Genomic DNA, 19229 nt, shown 5'->3' with positions numbered 1-19229 from the left:
AATAATAAATAAACAAAAATGAGTTGGCTAGACAATTGTCAAAAATCATAGCAGATATCAAGAAAAATTTCTCCTGATTACCTCAAGACACATTTAAGTCTGTCTTGATGTTCCCTAGAACACACTACACGACGTAAATTTTCTGACCATGTGCATTTACAAACATTTTCCAAAATGTCTATGGGATTTATCCTAGCAGCTGGGATATGAGACCCCTTTGAATTTTGTTTTTGTTTTTTTCCTGATAAAAGTTAATTTTTTAATGCAGTAAGAACTGTCAAGTATGAAAGAAAAAGATCAAGTTAGCCATGGCAGGTTTTCTTTGCTTAAAATGAAGCATAAACACTCATACCTAACCCACAATATATCCACAGTACTGGCTCCTAGGAGCACATTCTCTTCCTACCTCCAGAGTAAGCATGCTCGATGAGGCACTGGTGTTTAATTAAGCACAATTTTTAAAAGCTGGATCAGGCCCCACTAGACTTATAAATGCAATATACTCAGCATCATAAAGTTTGCTAATAATACACATCCATAAGGTAAAAGCCCTATTATAGCAGGGTATTCGGTTAGCTGGAATGCAATTTATGAAAAAACCTCCTGTATATTCTCACTGATATGCAATAATGCATTTCAATTCCATCCTGACACAAAATCTCTCAGGTTCCTTTATGTTCTTTTAAATAAGTGTCATAAAACATTAATAGAAGTGCCCTCCTAGGTCTCTATTCAAATGTTCCTTGATTTGTCGATTTCATTAACAAAATCAAGAAAAAAATTTTTGCCAGTGTTACCAAGCAGGACAAAGATGTTAACTCTTGTTTTGTGAAAATGTGCATAACGGTATTTAAAAACAACTTTGTTTGGGAGCTTTGTGAAAATCAGAAATGGTCTCTTCTCAGGACTAGGACTATCTTCTGATTGTTTTTTAATAAGCAATAAGATGGATGTTTCAGCACACCTGGAGACAGAAACCAGTCAAAGGAATATTCTACTCTTCCCTTTATTCCTTCCCCTAAGGCAATGCTTTTAAAAGATTCAATTACAATATACTTCACATTGCATTTCAGCCCTCTGCTGAAGAGGGAAAGTTCTGAGCTGGCATGGCCCCTTGGTCTTACAGGTAAAGAGAGAACTGCCTACAACCTACAACTTCATTTGAAGGTCAAACACGGGACTTGAAAGGCAGGAATATTCTGATCACTTTATTACATACTCTGGAGCAGAACTAGGAACAGTGATAATAACCAATCATAACCCACTTCCTCACTGAGGCAGTTTCAGGGGACAAGTCTCCCTTCTTTCCAATAGCAATATTTAACAGCAACCAAGCCTAGTTTCCCAAAGAACGTTTCTCATAGGAATTCAATAAGCATTACGTGTTCTATTTGCTACAATATATGTTGTTTTCTGGGAAAAGTACACACAGATAAAAGCTTGATTGTAAATTTTGTTTATGAACAATAAATATTTGATCCCATGATGCTACTTTTTCCAGCTTTGGTGAATCTGGGAAGATTTGAGGCCAGTAAAGGACGGTTGAGTACGGGCCCCTAAGAACGATGCTAAATAGACCACTGAAGAGAAATTTTAATGTCTAACAGAAAAAAATTCAAGTTTTCACCCATTTATTGACACTAATTCACCCTCACCAGACAGGAATAGCAGCATGTTAAAGAAAAAATTGAACTATAGAAATACTGGAAAGCGACTTCTTTATTCTGAAGTCCCAAACAACTGTGATGACTGAGACAGACTGTTACACACCTCAGAGAACCTTGTATTTTAATAATATGGGATAATATTTCTAATTAAAATACATATCACTTATCAGCATTGTCTACCCACAAAGTATTTATACACACAAGGTGTCTACCTAAAACAAAACATTTTATATATGGTTAAAAACAGCTTTGTGGCCTTAACTCTTACACTGTAAAAACTCTAAACAGTTTATACTGTTTATTAACACACTTTATATATCAAGAAATTGCCATCAGAATGAGGTATATACTATAGTATTTCCATTGTGTAAATAGCGGAAATAGAGCCTGAGAAAGAATTTCTTAGGATCACACAATAGGTTCACAACTTGAATTGGGTATTTCTGTCTCCAAATCCTATGCCTTTCCATTATTACCTTATTTACATGCAATTAAATGAAATATTATGGTTTATATGAGATATATGCTTTATATACATTTAAGCTACAGGATTCAATTCCTATCTTCAAATAACTTACATTTGTATAGTAGTCAATCAGTTAAAAGTATTTATTGCGTGCATACTACATGACATGCAATATTTTAGACTATAACAATGAACATTTAGAATCCCTTCTCTCAGGTGTCATGCTACCTGATTTTAAATGATACCACAAAGCTACAATAATCAAAGCAGTATGATATTGGCATAAAAACAGACACATAGACCAATAGAACAGAATAGAGAGCCCAGAAATAAACCCACATGCATATGGTCAATTAATCTATGACAAAGGAGGCAAGAATATATAATAAGGAAAACACAGCTTCTTCAATATATGGTGTTGGGAAAACTGGACAGCTAGATGCACAAGAATGCAATTGGACTACTTTCTAACACCATATACAAAAATAAATTAAACATAGATTAAAGACTTAAATGTAAGACCTAAAATCATAAAATTCCTAGAAGAAAACATAGGCAGTATACTCTCTGACATTGGTCTTAACAATATTTTTTTGGATCTGTCTCCTAATGCAAATGAAACAAAAGCAAAAAAATTTTAATGGGACTACATCAAACCAAAAAGCTTTTGCACAGTGAAAGAAACCATCAACAAAACAAAAAAGCAGGCTACTAAATATGGGAGACTGTATTTGCAAATATACCCAATAAGGCATTAATATCCAAAATATACAAAGAACTCATAAAACTCAACATCAAAAAATGAACAACCCAATTTTAAAATAGGCAAAGAGCCTGAATAGACATTTTTCCGATAAAGACATACAGATGACCAACAGAGATATGAAAAGATGCTCAACATCACTAATCATTAGGGAAATGCACATCAAAACCACAGTGAGATATCACCTCACACCTGTCAGAATAGCTAAATCAAAAAGACAAGTACCTAGTGTTGGCAAATGTGTGGAGTAAAGGGAACCCTTGTACACATTTACTGGGATTATAAATTGGTGCAGTCACTATGGAAAACAGTATGGAGGTTCCTCAAAAAGTTAAAAATAGAACTATCATCTGATCTAGCAATTCCACTTCTGGTTATCTACCCAAAGAAACCAAAAACACTAATTTGAAAAGACATGCATGCCAATGTTCATAGCAGCATTATTTATAATTGCCAAGATATGGAAGCAACCTAGGTGTTGCTTATTGAATGGATAAGGAAGATGTATGTATATATACAAAGTGTGTATATATATGTACACACAATGGAATATTATTCAGCCATAAAAAATGAAACTTGCCATTTGCAACAGCATGGATGGATCTAGAGGGTATTATGCGAAGTGAAATAAGTCAGACAAAGAATGAAATAAGTCAGAGAAAGACAAATACCATGTGAACTCAAATGGAGAATCTAAAAAACAAATCAAACAAGCAAAGCAAAATGAAAACAGACTCATAGATACAAAGAACAAATGGATGGTTATGAAGAAGGGGGCAGCAAAATAGGTGAAGGTGATTAAAAGGTACAAAACCCAGTTACAAAATAAATAAGCCAGGGGGATGTAACATATAGCATAAGGAATGTTTATGGTCGATAATATCATCATAACTTTGTAAGGGGACTAATGGTTACTAGATTTCTCATGGTTATCATTTCATAATACATGCAAATGTCAAATCACTCTGTAGTACACCTAGAACTAACATAATATTGTACATTTCAACTTAAAAAAAAGAATCCTTCCTCTTATTGAGCTGACATTTTAGAAATTGAGGAGCAAAAAGTAAACACAATATGATAATTTCAGGTACTCATAACTGCTGAGAAGAAGATGCATTAGTGTAATGTTATAGAAAGTGACCAGTAAGGGAGGCTGTTTTGGATTGGATGGTCAGAGAAGACCTCTTTGAAGAAATGGCATTTGAGATGATAATCTGTTTGAAGAGAAGGGAGTAGTCATGTTTTGATCCGAAGGAAAGATCAATCCAAGCAGAAGGATAGCAAGTGCTAAGGTTCTCATCTGTGTGAATTCATAGGACAGAAAGAAATCCAGAGTAACTGGGGCCTAGTGAGAAAGGAGAGAGTACTAAAAAATGAGGTTGAAGAGATGGACAGGAGTGGAATGACAAGGGGACTAAAACTGCGACTTACCAAAGTAAAGCTTTATTTCTTACACACCTTACATTCCAATAAGAATGGGTGGTTTGCTCCATGGAGACACTGAAGAACCCATCCTCCTTTCATCTTGCAGCAATACCACCCTTAACACATGGTCTCCAACTCTGCCACCCAGCAGGGAGAGAGAGTAGAGGATCCCACATGGGATCCTCTTACCAAAGGGGAAACGTGGCGGGGGATAAATTAGGAGTTTGGGATTAACATATACACACTACTATATATATGGATTAATAAAACAGACAACCAACAAGGACCTACTGTATAGCACAGGGACCTATATGCAATATTTTGTAATAACCTATAGGGAAAAGAATCTGAAAAAGAATATATATATATATATATGGCACTGAATCACTTTGCTGTACACTTGAAACTAACACAAGATTGTAAATCAACTATACTTCAAATTAAAAAAAAAAGAACTGTGAGAAATAAATTTCGGTTCTTTATTTTAAAAAAAAGCAACTAGGATATTGGTGAGTGCTAGGATTCTCTGGCACTGGCTTTTTTCATGTACAATGTAAAGTCTGGAAGGTTTTCAGCAGAATGGTTACAGGGGGCTATTGTAGAAATGAGGACAAGAATTATGGTTATTTGGACTGGCTGTGTCAAGGAAAATAAAGAGAAGAGGTCAGATTTCAAATATAGTTATTTTAGAAGCGGGGGGGGGGAGCGTGTAGCTTACTGACACACTGGTTGCAAATATGAAAGAAAGAAAAGAGCCAAGAATGACTTCTTGATTTTTTTTTTATTGAGCAGTTTGCATAATCAGAGATATAATGGCTTGGAAGAAATTAGATTTGGGATTGAGGTGAGAGACTAGAGCATCTATACTTCTATTTAGACACATTAAGTTTGAAATACCTATTAGATCTCCAAATGGAGATCTCAAATAAGAGGCTGTATATGTGACTATGGAGCTCAGGAGAGTAACTCAGTTTGGAGATACAAATTTGAGATCATCAGTGAATAGATGGAATACAAAACTGAGAAATGTCATTGTCTGACACTTGCAAGGAACAAGAGAGACAGTGTTTAAACACAAATATATTTTTAGTGATTATATACAAAAGACACAAAAATTTAGGTTAAAAATTTTCACTTTTAAAGAAAACTATATTTTGGAAAGTAACAAATTAATAGAATCATACAATGAACTTACATCAGGATATGGATATAACTTTTTGTTTGCAAATAATGCAAACGTGGTGCTTCCGGCCATAATAATAAGATACAATAGTTTTTCTGTAAATCTTCTTAAATAGGAATAGATGGCACTATACAGGAGTATGATGTATTTTCTGATTTTAGCTCTTAGAAAAACTGAAAGCCATGGCTCAAAATTTAAACTGACTTATAGAGAAAATCAAGTTACTTTTATATTATCCACTACAGCCTAAAAATATCAGGTACCAATAGAACTAAACCCAATCACAATTGAAGGATTATTTGAGCTTCAAAAGGTTTATTCTAATTTGGAAACTTGATTATAAAAGTGCTCGTTCAAATAAAATGTTTCAGATTTTATTCTTAGTTCAAAACAGCCCACAGCCACATATATAAAAATTTTTTATTCAATGCATGAATAAAAGTTTAAAAGCTTCAGTACCTGACCTTTTTCTTAAAAAAAAAAAAAACGCATCAAAATATTTTCAGAGTATCTTTCTAGCTCGAATTCAATACAGCACAAAAATGTTCACCATCACGTGGGCTGTTTTTTGCAGTCCCAATTTGGTTCTTTCCATGTCCTGGGCTTACACTTCATCTTACTACCAGGGTTCACTTGAATTCTTTGAGGAGTAGGATGACTTTGCTTTTGCTTCTTTGCTAGGAATTACTTAATCCTTAAAGTCTTGTGGGAAGATAAGGCAAAGGCAAAAACCTTTGCACATTTAGTGTGCCCACTAAAATGGGGAGAAAGAAAAAGAGGGCTTATTTATATTCTAGATACTGCAGATTTTTTTTCTGCAAGGGACTAAGGAGTTCATTTTACCTGAGTTAACAGATCAACCAAGCAGCTAGTCAAGTAACTGATCTTAATGGTTTGTCTTAAAGAGACAAATTTTTAAAGTAAGCAGTTGGTCAATACAATCATTGTTTAGAAAAACAAAAGAGCATTACCAAAGCTTTAGGTAAAATGAAAGTGAAAATGATGTAAATTGCACCCATATTAAAGACAAGTTATTGAAAAATATAAAATTCTTTCTATGGAGTTTAAATTGTGTTATTAATAATTTCTAATAACCTTCTTCTTGGTACATAAATATACTACCTTTCATTAAAATCCCAGTGAGGGGTCTTTATAGCACTACTGATCTCTTCTCCAGTGACTACTAAAGAATCTATATCTGGAGTGGAAACAAGAGCACTGGATCACACAAGCAACTAGAAATCTCCAAATTCCCCATGCACCAGCATACAAACAAATGCTGCCTGGAACATCATATTCAAGAGCAAATTAATTAATATCAGCCTCTTAGTCAAGAAGCTTACATGTCAATCTCACTGTTTCTTCAACCAAGGAAAAAAATGAATTCATTATAACATGATATCTAATTCCATCTCTCACCACTAAACCAAGACCCCCATAAACAAGAAACAGTTTTAAGGACATAATCCTCAGCATGGTAATCACAGCTCTCCTTGATATATACCATAAATCTCCACTAATCCCGTACAAATCTCCTATGTGTACTTTGTATCAAACTGTACAAGTCTGTGTTTCTCCAACCTATGCCTCTGTCTGCCATCATATTCCATTCAGTATCTATTTTCCAAACACTATACATAACAAAGCCTATTTCTTAGGATATTTCTTCCTTATAAATATCAATGACTTTCTTATATGTTTTGCTTTGAGCAAGCACTCAGACACACAATGACACACCACACCACACCTTCAAATTTCCACTGCGCTGCCACACCTCTGCAGAGCACTTATCACATCCTAATTATGTAGTTATTCTGTGTTCATTTTATTCATCCTGAGTAAGCAACAAGCTTCTTGAAGGCTAGCACAATGCCTTGCTCAGAGGGTAAAGTAGTACTTGAGGATACACTGGAATAGGGGTCAGAAGACTTGAGTTTGAAACCCATGTACCAACAGCATAACCTCTTTCTCTCTCTAAACTTCCCTTTATTCATCTGTAAAATTAACGTATCAAAATTACAATGCAGTATGATTATGAGGTTTAAACTGGTAATGTATGAGAAATCTTCTATAATATAAAGCAGATATAAACATAAATAATTATTATTTTTCATCATCTAGAACATACCTATTTTATGGTAAATGTACAAAAGACATTTTTAGGGCTTCCCTGGTGGCGCAGTGGTTGAGAGCCCGCCTGCCGAAGCAGGGGATACGATTTTGTGCCCCGGTCCGGGAAGATCCCACATGCCGCAGAGTGGCTGGGCCCGTGAGCCATGGCCGCTGAACCTGCCAGTCCAGAGCCTGTACTCCGCAACGGGAGAGGCAACAACAGTGAGAGGCCCGCGTACCGCAAAAAAAAAAAAAGAAATTTTTATAATTTTCTCATATTGAGGAAAGGAAGACATGAAATACTATAAAACAATAGTACAGAGCTTCCCTGGTGGTGCAGTGGTTAAGAATCTACCTGTCAATGCAGGGGACATGGGTTCAAGCCCTGGTCCGGGAAGATCCCACATGCCGCAGAGCAACTAAGCCCACGCACCACACAACTACTGAGCCTGCACTCTAGAGCCCACGAGCCACGACTACAGAAGCCTGCGCGCCTAGAGTCCGTGCTCCACGACAAGAGAAGCCACCGCAATAAGAAACCCACACACCACAACGAAGAGTAGCCCCTGCTCGCCGCAACTAGAGAAAGCCTGCACACAGCAGCAAAGACCCAACACAGCCAAAATAAATAAATAAATAATTTTTTTAAAAAAGAAGGGAAAAAAAACAGTAGTACATTTATAGCAAGTCCAGATCCAGTTGGAGATCAGGCCAAGACCTCAAATATACATATGTTGATGTCAATCAACTCAATACTGCTATATCCACTTGCCCAATCTAACTGGTTGTCAGAATGGTGTAAAAGGACTCCCCGGGACTGGGAAGAGTTAGAGATCATTCTCCTGATGTGGTGGAGGCTCAAATAAATTAGCACAAGCCCCTAGAAATTAAGATGGCTTGCTGCCTTTATTGCTCTGCAGTGCACTTGTCACCAACTAGGAAGGTCCAGTCCATCTAAAAGCGGTGGAAGTCTCTGATCAAGGAAAGAAACTAAAGAAAATATGAACTCAGAAGAATGTTTACATAGAGCAAATACCTTGGTATTTACTATATTATGGCATAATATAATAATTGACGCTCATAGTAATGATCCTGAACCATCAGTAGTTTTAAGTATGCTCTGTATTCTTTATTTAATTAGGCAGAGATGCTTGTAGTACTTGACAGAAATATTTCATACAAAATTATATAAAAATGAAGACATTTCAGTGCTTTCATATTCCAGAAAACTCACCCTTGTGAAAGCAATCATTTGCAACACTAACAGATAAATGAAATGTTGCACTAATTATATAAAGCATTTTATGTAATACAATGTAAATGTCCTAGGAGAAATGGTTCAAAAACTGCTGAGGTTGTCAGGGAAGATTTCAAAAAGCTGGTAGTGCCTGCATTCTCCTTGGACTAGTTGGGAATAAGTAGGTGAGGAGATGGAATTTCCAGACAAAGAAACACCATTATTAATGATGTGTAAGAATGAACATATATGCCATGTTCATGAAACCATAAAGAGACCAGGCTGGAGGAAGTGAATTTGAGAGCTAACAACGTAGCCAGAATGTAAAAAGAGACAAAAGCCACGCAGAGAAATTTGGTTCTAACAGAACATGAAATAGGGTCATTGAAAGTTTCTGAGCTAGAAGAAGTAAGCAAGCCGTTTTTGTCTGTTGGTTGTTTGCTTGTTTGTTTCATCAACTTGTTTTTAAGAAAATAGTGAATTAGTAAGATTGGAGATGAGGAAACTAGTCAAGTCCTTGGTGTCCGTCAGCTATCAAGTTCTGGGACAAGACTGGAAAATGATCTTTCCTTCCTTCCTTTAAGTATGAGCCAATTCCTGAAGCAATCTTACATGGAGAGTTTTATCAACTAGACAGCATTAAAATTTATATGAAGGAACAAAAGTTAATTATTGAGAAAAAAATTTTTGAGTTATTTCTAGCATGAGCAAAGTTATTGCTTTTCAGGGTATTTGAGAAATGCAAGGAAATTTTTGAGTTTCTATGAAATTATTTATTGGTTATAGATTTTTTATCACACCACTGATCTGAGACTAAATTTTAAGACTTTTTGAGTATTGCACAATAGCACTTAAATACCAACTTCCAGAATAAAGACTAGCATATCACATTAAACTTTGATAAGCCTCCTAGAAATAATCCTAACAGAAAATTATTTTCTGAAGAAAGGAAAATGTTTTTATCTGAGATATGCTGACAAAGAAAATCTTCATATTGGATGTTTTTTCTGTAAGTCAAGAAAGCAAAATTTAATAAATAGTATTGCTATTGTATCCACGTAGACAAAACACAAACATACTGACAACTTCCTTTGTGGCCAGTAAAATAGCTAGTGAGAAGGTGACCCATTTAAACTATAGCCCACACCAATGTCCCTGTTTAATGAAGATGTGCAATATGTTATATGTATCTACTTCATAAGAATACTATTAAGTTCTTAGAAAAACAAAGAAAGTTTTTATATTAAGTGCATAAGGCTATATAATGTCATTTTCCTAGCAAAGTTGGTTTTACACTTGTAGAGTTTTATTAACAGTTTCAGATGAGAGAGTTAAAGACAACCCTCTGAACAGAATTGTCATCTTTTTTTCCCCTCACTTGGCTATCTGCTTACACATAGATAAAATATCAAAAGATCCCTGACCTTGGCCTAATTGCAGGAGAAAAAGTGACTGAAGCAAGAAAATACTAAAGACTGACTGTTTTCTGTGAGTGCCTTATGTGAAAACCCTAATGTGCAAAGGTCCAGCCTCTGAACTTCCCACAGCCCTTGCTCCTCTGGGTGACAGATCAGGTTCTCTGCACATCAATGGATGGGGAATGGTAGGAGGTGCCCTTAAGAGAACACGTCCTCAAAGCATTCAAGTATCTAAATACTTCTCAAAATCATCATTTGTAAACTATAATTCCCTCAGCAGAAATCACTGGCCATCTGCTGGGTTTAATGAGCTACCAATAAAAACTATTTTGATCTTAATTGGACCTCAATTGAACATTTCTTAGGAACAAACAAATTACAAGTTTCTCTAAATGCCAATTTTCTCTATTCTTTCCTTTTCAGTGACTGTTCATTAAACCTCAGATACTGATAACTCAGATCAGTAATACATAATAGGCTTCCTAATTTCCCTAATTCTCTGATTTTTCATTTCTCCCATATATTTGATTGCTGGCAAATTCAGGAATTTTCTGAAATCTGCTGGACAAATTGAATAAAATTCCTTGAAGGTGCTTCCCACCCCCACCAAAAAGAAAAATAAATCTTTGTCTTTTTCCTCACAATAAAGAAAACATAAAAAAGGAAAGATGTTTCATCTCTTTTTTCTAAGGAAAGGATATTAGAAAATAAACTGGAGTAGAATTTCTTTATTTATGCTAATAATATTATCATCACAATCTCCCCTGTTTTGAGGAAGACAAAAAGGCTTATCTGTCCACTCAATTTAATTTGTCAAATATTCATGAACTGCCTTTAGAGAAAATACATTCTGCCAAACACTGTGGGAGATTTAGAAAACAGTGACGTACATTTCTGTCCTAATTCTAGAAATAAGACATGCTTACAAAAAATTTATTTCAAGGCTGAATATATCAAGAAAGGCAGTAAGAAAGAGTCACATGGATGGTTCAAAAGGAAAAAGACGTCACCTCCTATGAATTGGATAAACTGGGACATTGGAATTGACATATACACACTACTATATATGAAATAGATAACTAACAGGACCTAATGTATGGCACAGGGAACTCAACTAATATTCTGTAATGACCTATATGGGAATAGAATCTAAAAAAGAGTGAATATATGTATATGTATAACTGATTCACTTTGCTGTTAACTGATTCACTTTGCTGTACAGCAGAAACTAATACAACATTGTAAGTTAACTATACTCCAGTAAAAATTAATTAAAAAAAAAAAAAACAGGGGGACCTTCAAGATGGCAGAGTAAGACCTTCCTCTGGCAGAGATCACCTTCCTCTGCACAAATACATCAAAAATACATCTACATATGGAACAACTCCTACAGAACACCTACTGAACACTGGCAGAAGACCTCAGACTTCCCAAAAGGCAAGAAAATCCCCACGTACCTGGGTAGGACAAAAGAAAAAAGAAAAAACAGAGACAAAAGGATAGGGACGGGACCTGCACCAGTGGGAGGGAGCTGTGAAGGAGGAAAAGCTTCAACACACTAGGGAAGCCCCTTCACTGGTAAACATGGGGAAGCTTCGGAGCCACGGAGGAGAGCACAGCAACAGGGGTGCAGAGGGCAAAGTGGAGAGATTCCCGCACAGAGGATCGCTGCCAACCAGCACTCATCAGCCTGAGAGGATTGTCTGCTCACCCACCAGGGTGGGTGGGGGCTGGGAGCTGAGGCTCAGGCTTCAGAGGTCAGATCCCCGGGAGAGGACTGGGGTTGGCTGCGTGAACACAGCCTGAAGGGGGTTAGCGTGCCACAACTAGCAGGGAGAGAGTCAGGGAAAATGTCTGGACCTGCCTAATAGGAAAGAGACCATTATTTTGGGGTGCATGAGGAGAGGGGATTCCTTTCCCATGTGCCCACAGAAGGCAGAGCACCGCCTAAGTGAGTCCAGAGACAGGTGCAAGCTGCGGCTATCAGCTCAGACCCCAGAGAAGGGGATGAAATGCTAATGCTGCTGCCGCTGCCACCAACAGTCCTGTGTGCAAGCACAGGTCACTACCCACAGCCCTCAAGGGAGCCTGTGTAACACACCTCTGCCAGGGTCCCAAACTCCAGGGACAAGTTCCCCAGGAGAACACACAGTGTGCCACAGGTTGTTGCACTGTCACGCTGGCCTCTGCCACCGCAGGCTCACCCTGCATTCCAATTATGACTACCATACCCTTCCCTCTCCCCAGCCTGAGAGAGCAACAGAGCCCTAATCAGCCTCTGCTTTAACCACCTTCTGTCTCAATGGGGAACAGACACCTGAGGGCAATCTACACACAGAGGCGGGGCCAAAACCAAAGCTGAACTTCAGGAGCTGTGAGAACAAAGAAGAGAAAGAGAAATTTCTCTGTGCAGCCCCAGCAGCAGCTGATTAAATCCCCACAATCAACTTGAGGTACCCTGTACCTGTGGAATAATGGAATAGACAACAAATCACCAAAAATTTAGGTGGTGGACTTTGGGAGCAATTGCAGATTTGGGGTTTGCTGTCTGCAGCTGATTTGTTTCTGACTTTTATATTTATCTTAGTTTAGTTTTTAGTGCTTATTATCATTGGTGGACTTGTTAATTGGTTTGGTTGCTCTCTTTTATTTATTCTTTTCTCTTCCTTGTTCTTCTTCCTTTTCTTCTGAGCTGTGTGGGTGACAGGGTCTTGGTGTTCTGGCCGGGTGTCAGGTCTGAGCCTCCAAGGTGGGAGAGCCAAGTCCAGGACATTGGACCACCAGAGACCTCGCGGCCCCATGTAATATCAATCAGCGAGAGCTCTCCCAGAGATCTCCATCTCAACACTAAGACCCAGCTCCACCCAATGGCCAGCAAGCTCCAGTGCTGGATGCCCCATGCCAAACAACTAGCAAGACAGGAACACAACCCCACCTGTTAGCAGACAGACTAAAGTCATACTAACTTCACAGACACTCCAAAACACACCATTGGATATGGCCATGCCCACCAGAAGGACAAGATAGAGCCCCACCAACCAGAACAGAGGCACCAGCCCCCTCCACCAGGAAACCTACACAAGCCACTGAACCAACCTCAAGCACTGGGGACAGACACCAAAACTAATGGGAACTACAAACCTGTAGCCTGTGAAAAAGAGACCCCAAACACAGTAAGTTAAGCAAAATGAAAATACAGAGAAATATGCAGCAGATGAAGGAGCAAGGTAAAAACCCATGAGACCAAACAAATGAAGAGGAATAAGCAGTCTACCTGAAAAAGAATTCAGAGTAATGATAGTAAAGATGATCCAAAATCGTGGAAATAGAATGCAGAAAGTACAAGAAATGTTTAACAAGGACCTAGAAGAACTACAGAGCAAACAAACAATGATGAACAACACAATAAATGAAATTAAAAATTCTCTAGAAGGAATAAATAGCAGAATAACTGAGGCAGAAGAATGGATAAGTGACCTGGAAGATAAAATAGTGGAAATAACTGCCACAGAGCAGAATAAAGAAAAAAGAATGAAAAGAGTTGAGGACAGTCTCAGAGACTTCTGGGACAACATTAAATGCATCAACATTCGAATTATAGGGGAACCAGAAGAAGAAGAGAAAAGGAAGGGTCTGAGAAAATATCTGAAGAGATTATAGTGGAAAACTTCCTTAATATGGGAAAGGAAATAGTCAAATCCAGGAAGTGCAGAGAATCCCATACAGGATAAATCCAAGGAGAAACACACTATGACACATATTAATCAAACTATCAAAAATTAAATACAAAGAAAAAATATTAAAAGCAGCAAGGGAAAAATAACAAATACCATACAAGGGAATCCCCATAAGGTTAACAGCTGATCTTTCAGCAGAAACTCTGCAAGCCAGAAGGGAGTGGCAGCACATATTTAAAGTGAAGAAAGGGAAAAACCTATAACCAAGATTATTCTACCCAACAAGGATGTCATTCAGATTCAACAGAGAAATTAAAACCTTTACAGACAAGCAAAAGTTAAGAGAATTCAGCACCACCAAACCAGCTTTACAACAAATGCTAAACGTACTTCTCTAGGCAGGAAAGACAAGGGAAGGAAAAGACCTACAAAAACAAACCCAAAACAATTAAGGAAATGGTAATAGGAACATACATATTGATAATTACCTTAAATGTAAATGGATTAAATGCTCTAACCAAAAGAGATAGACTGGCTGAATGCATACAAAAACAAGACCCGTATATATGCTGTCTACAAGAGATCCATTTCAGACTTAGAGACACATACAAACTGAAAGTGAGGGAATGGAAAAAGATACTCCATGCAAATGGAAATCAAAAGAAAGCTAGAGTAGTAATTCTCATATCAGACAAAATAGACTTTAAAACAAAGACTATTACAAGAGACAAGGAAGGACGCTACCTAATGATCAAGGGATCGATCCAAGAAGAAGACATAACAACTGTAAATATTTATGCATACAACATAGGAGCACCACAATACATATGGCAAATGCTAACACCCATAAAACGGGAAATCAACAGTAACACAATCATAGTAGGGGACCTTAACACCCCACTTTCACCAATGGACAGATCATCCAAAATGAAAACAAATAAGGAAACACAAGCTTTAATTGATACATTCAATAAGATGGACTTAATTGATATTTATAGGACATTCCATCCAAAAACAACAGAAAACACTTTCTTCTCAAGTGCTCATGGAACATTCTCCAAGATAGATCATATCTTGAGTCACAAATCAAGCCTTGTTATATTTATGAAAATTGAAATTGTTTCAAGTATCTTTCCGACCACAATGCTATGAGACTATATATCAATTGCAGAAAAAAAAAACTTAAAAAAAAAGCACATGGAGGCTAAACTATATGCTACTAAATAATCAAGAGATCACTGAAGAAATCAAAGAGAAAAACAAAAATACCTAGAAACAAATGACAATGAAAACACGACGACCCAAAACCTATGGGATGCAACAAAAGCAGTTCTAACAGGGAAGTTTATAGCAATAATATCCTACCACAAGAAAAAAGAAAAATCTCAAATAAACAATCTAACCTTACACCTAAAGGAACTAGAGAACAAAGAACAAACAAAACCAAAGTTAGCAGAAGGAAAGACATCATAAAGATCAGAGCAGAGACAAATGAAATAGAAACAAACAATAGCAAAGATGAATAAAACTAAAAGTTGGTTCTTTGAGAAGATAAAGAAAATTGATAAACCATTGGCCATCAAGAAGAAGGGGGAGGGCTTCCCTGGTGGCGCAGTGGTTGAGAGTCCGCCTGCCGATGCAGGGGACACGGGTTCGTGCCCCGGTCCGGGAAGATCCCACATGCCGCAGAGCGGCTAGGCCCGTGAGCCATGGCCGCTGAGCCTGTGCGTCCGGAGCCTGCGCTCCGCAGGGGGAGAGGCCACAACAGTGAGAGGCCCGCATAACGCAAAAAATAAAAAAAATAAAAAAAATAAAAAAAATAAAATAAAATAAAAAAAAAGAAGAAGGGGGAGAAGACTCAAACCAACGGAATTAGAAATGAAAAAGGAGAGGTAACAACTGACACTGCAGAAATACAAGGGATCATGAGAGATTACTACAAGAAACTATATGCCAATAAAATGGACAACCTGGAAGAAATGGACAAATTCTTAGAAAAGCACAACCTTCCGACTGAACCAGGAAGAAACAGAAAATATGAACTGACTGATCACAAGCACTGTAATTGAAACTGTGATTAAAAATCTTCCAACAGGGGGCTTCCCTGGTGGCGCAGTGGTTGGGAGTCCGCCTGCCGATGCAGGGGACACGAGTTCATGCCCCGGTCCGGGAAGATCCCACATGCCACGGAGCGGCTGGGCCCGTGAGCCATGGCCGCTAAGCCGGCGCGTCCAGAGCCTGTGCTCCACAACGGGAGAGGTCACAGCAGTGAGAGGCCCACGTACAGCAAAAAAAAAAAAAAAAAATCTTCCAACAGGGGCTTCACTGGTGGCGCAGTGGTTGAGAGTCTGCCTGCCGATGCAGGGGACGCGAGTTCGTGTCCCGGTCCAGGAAGATCCCACATGCTGCGGAGCAGCTGGGCCCGTGAGCCATGGCCACTGGGCCTGTGCATCCGGAGCCTGTGCTCCGTGACAGGAGAGGCCACAGTGGTGAGAGGCCCGTGTACCACAAAAAAAAACTTCCAACAAAAACCTGGGACCCGATGGCTTCACAGGTGAATTCTATCAAACGTTTAGAGAAAAGCTAACACCTATCCTTCTCAAACTCTTCCAAAATATAGCAGACGGAGGAACACTCCCAAACTCATTCTACGAGGCCACAATCACCCTGATACCAAAACCAGACAAAGATGTCACAGAGAAAGAAAACTACAGGCCAATATCACAGATGAACATAGATGCAAAAATCCTCAACAAAATACTAGCAAACAGAATCCAACAGCATATTAAAAGGATCATACACCATGATCTAGTGGGATTTATCCCAGGGATGCAAGGATTCTTCAATATACACAAATCAATCAATGTGATAAACCATATTAACAAATTGAAGGAGAAAAACCATATGATAATCTCAGTTGATGCCGAAAAAGCTTTCAACAAAATTCAACACCCATTTATGATAAAAACTCTCCAGAAAGTAGGCATAGAGGGAACCTACCTAAACATAATAATGGCCATATATGACAAACCCACAGCCAACATCGTTCTCAATGGTGAAAGACTGAAACCATTTCCTCTAAGATCAGGAACAAGACAAGGTTGCCCACTCTCAGCACTATTATTCAACATAGTTTTGGAAGTTTTAGTCACAGCAATCAGAGAAGAAAAAGAAATAAAAGGAATCCAGATTGGAAAAGGAGAAGTAAAGATGTCAGTGTTTGCAGATGACATGATACTATACATAGAGAATCCTAAAGATGATACCAGAAAAGTACTAGAGCTAATTAATGAATTTGGTAAAGTAGCACGATACAAAATTAATGCACAGAAATCTCTTGCATTCCTATATACTAACAATGAAAAATCTGAAAGAGAAATTAAGAAAACACTGCAATTTACCATTGCAACAAAAACAAAACACCTAGGAATAAACCTACCTAAGGAGACACAAGACCTGTATGCAGAAAACTATAAGACACTGATGAAAGAAATTAAAGATGATACTAACAAATGAAGAGATATATCATGTTCTTGGGTTGGACAAATCAATATTGTGAAAATGACTATACTACCCAAAGCAATCTACAGATTCAATGCAATCCCTATCAAACTACCAATGGCATTTTTCACAGAACTAGAACAAAAACTTTCACAGTTTGTATGGAAACACAAAAGACCCCGAATAGTCAAAGCAATCTTGAGTCGAAAAATGGAGCTGGAGGAATCACGCTCCCTGACTTCAGATTATAATACAAACCTACAGTATTCAAGACAGTATGCTACTGCCAAAAAAACAGAAATATAGATCAATGGAACAGCATAGAAAGCCCAGAGATAAACTCACGCACATATGGTCACCTTATTTTTGATACAAGAGGCAAGAATATACGATGGAGAAAAGACAGCCTTTTTAATAAGTAGTGCTGGGAAAACTGGACAGCTACATGTAAAAGAATGAAATTAGAACACACCCTAACACCATACACAAAATAAACTCAAAATGGATTAAAGACCTAAATGTAAGGCCAGACACTATCAAACTCTTAAGAGGAAAATATAGGCAGAACACTCTATGACATAAATCACAGCAAGATCCTTTTTGACCCACCTCCTAGAGAAATGGAAATAAAAACAAAAAAAAAAAACAAATGGAACCTAATGAAACTTAAAAGCTTTTGCACAGCAAAAGAAAACATAAATAAGACCAAAAGACAACCCTCAGAATGGGAGAAAATATTTGCAAATGAAGCAACTGACAAAGGATTAATCTCCAAAATATATAAACAGCTCATGCAGCTCAATATCAAAAAAACAAACAACCCAATCCAAAAATGGGCAGAAGACCTAAATAGACATTTCTCCAAAGAAGATATACAGATTGCCAACAAACACATGAAAGGATGCTCAACATCATTAATCATTAGAGAAATGCAAATCAAAACTACAATAAGATATCATCTCACACCGGTCAGAATGGCCATCATCAAAAAATCTACAAACAATAAATGCTGGAGAGGGTGTGGAGAAAAGGGAACCCTCTTGCACTGTTGGTTGGAATGTAAATTGATACAGCCACTATGGAGAACAGTATGGAGGTTCCTCAAAAAACTAAAAATAGAACTACCATATGACCCAGGAATCCCACTACTGGGCATATACTTGAGAAAACCATAATTCAAAAAGAGTCATGTACCACAATGTTCATTGCAGCACTATTTATAATAGCCAAGACATGGAATCAACCTAAGTGTCCATCAACAGATGAATGGATAAAGAAGATGTGGCACATATATACAATGGAATATTACTCAGCCATAAAAAGAAACGAAATTGAGTTATTTGTAGTGAGGTGGATGGACCTAGAGTCTGTCATACAGAGTGAAGTAAGTCAGAAAGAGAAAGACAAATACTGTATGCTGACACATATATATGGAATTTAAGAAAAAAATGTCATGAAGAACATAGGGGTAAGACAGGAATAAAGATGCAGATGTAGAGAATGGACTTGAGGACACGGGGAGGGGGAAGGTTAAGCTGGGGTGAAGTGAGAGAGTGGCATGGACATATATACACTACCAAATATAAAACAGATAGCTAGTGGGAAGGAGCTGCATAGCACAGGGAGATCAGCTCGGTGCTTTGTGACCACCTAGAGGGGTGGGATAGGGAGGGTGGGAGGGAGATGCAAGAGGGAGGCGATATGGGGATATATGTATAGCTGATTCACTTTATTATGAAGCGGAAACTAACACAACATTGTAAAGCAATTATACTCC

This window comes from Mesoplodon bidens, assembly GCF_964165515.1.
Source record: "Mesoplodon bidens genome assembly, chromosome: 9".
NCBI classification, from domain to species: Eukaryota; Metazoa; Chordata; class Mammalia; order Artiodactyla; family Ziphiidae; genus Mesoplodon; species Mesoplodon bidens.
Note: the sequence above shows the minus strand (reverse complement) of the source record.